Raw genomic sequence first — 1711 nt, 5'->3', positions numbered from 1 at the left:
TAAATAAATAAAAATAGAAAAAAAGAGAAATTAACAAGGCAAAAAAAGAAAAAAGAAATGTAAATAAAGAACATAATAATAATAATTAAAAAAAAACTTTAAAATCTGGAGAAAAAAAAAAAAGGATGCTGTCAATAAGACAAAAAGGCCTCCAACAGATTGGGAAAGGATTTTTACCAATCCTAAATCTGATAGAGGACTAATATCTAATATATACAAAGAGCTCAAGAAGCTGGACTCCATAAATTCAAATAAGCCCATTAAAAATAGGGTACAGAGCTAAACAAAGAATTCTCAACTGAGGAATACCGAATGGCCGAGAAAAAACTGAAAAAAATGTTCAACATCCTTAATCATCAGGGAAATGCAAATCAAAACAACCCTGAGATTCCATCTCACACCAGTCAGAATGGCTAAGATTAAAAATTCAGGTGACAGCAGATGCTGGTGAGGAGGTGGAAAAAGAGGAACACTCCTCCATTACTGGTAGGATCGCAAGCTTGTACATCCAATTTGGAAATCAGTCTGGCAGTTCCTCAGAAAATTGGACATAGTATTCCAGGAGAATTCACGAATACCTCTTCTGGGCATATCCCCAGAAGTTGTTCCAATTGGTAATAAGGACACATGCTCCACTATGNTCATAGCAGCCTTATTTATAATATCCAGAATCTGGAAAGAACCCAGATGTCCCTCAATAGAGGAATGGATACAGAAAATGTGGTAAATTTATTCCATGGAGCACACTACTCAGTTATTAAAAACAATGAATTTATGAAATTCTTGGGTAAATGGATGTATCTGGAGGTTATCATCCTTAGTGAGATAACACAATGACAAAAGTAGTCACTAGATATGCACTCACTGTTAGGTAGATATTAGTCCAGAAACCTAGAATGCCCAAGATACAATGTGCAAAACACAGGAAAACCAAGGAGAAGGAAGACCAACCCATGGATACTTCATTCCTCCCTAGAATAGGGAACAATATACCCATGGAAGGATTTACAAAGTTTGTAGCTAAGACGAAAGGATGGACCATCTAGAGATTGCCCCACCTGGGGGTCCATCCCATAATCAGCCACCAAACTCAGACACTATTGCACATGCCAGCAAGACTTTGCTGAAGGGACCCTGATATAGTGGCCTCTCAGGCTATGCCAGTGCCTGGCAAACACAGAAGTGGATGCTCACAGTCAGCTATTTGATGGAACACAGGGCCCCCATTGGAGGAGCTAGAGAAAGTTCCCAAGGAGATAAAGGGGTCTGCAACTCTATAGGTGGAACAACAATATGAACTAACCAGTACTCCCAGAGCTTGTGTCTCTGGCTGCATATGTAGCAGAAGATGGACTAATCGGCCATCATTGGGAAGAGAGGCCCCTTGGTCTTGCAAACTTTTAGGACCCAGTACAGGGGAATGCCAGGTCCAAGAAGTGGGAGTGGGGGGGTAGGGGAGCAGGGTCAGGGGGAGGGTATAGGGAACTTTCGGGATAGCATTTGAAATGTAAATAAAGAAAATATCTAATAATAATAATAAAAGAGCGTAAGGTATATAGTTAATGTACAAATGTTAGCAGTCTTTCTAAATGTGTCAGTAAGTAGAATTTCAGGGAGGGGAACACATGTTCGATCCCTGAAATAAAATTCTTGGACACACACACACACACACACACAAACACACACACACACAAACTTGCCCAACTAGAGA

Source organism: Mus pahari, chromosome 11, assembly GCF_900095145.1.
Source record: "Mus pahari chromosome 11, PAHARI_EIJ_v1.1, whole genome shotgun sequence".
In the NCBI taxonomy this organism is placed as follows: domain Eukaryota; kingdom Metazoa; phylum Chordata; class Mammalia; order Rodentia; family Muridae; genus Mus; species Mus pahari.
This window is presented reverse-complemented; position numbering follows the sequence as displayed.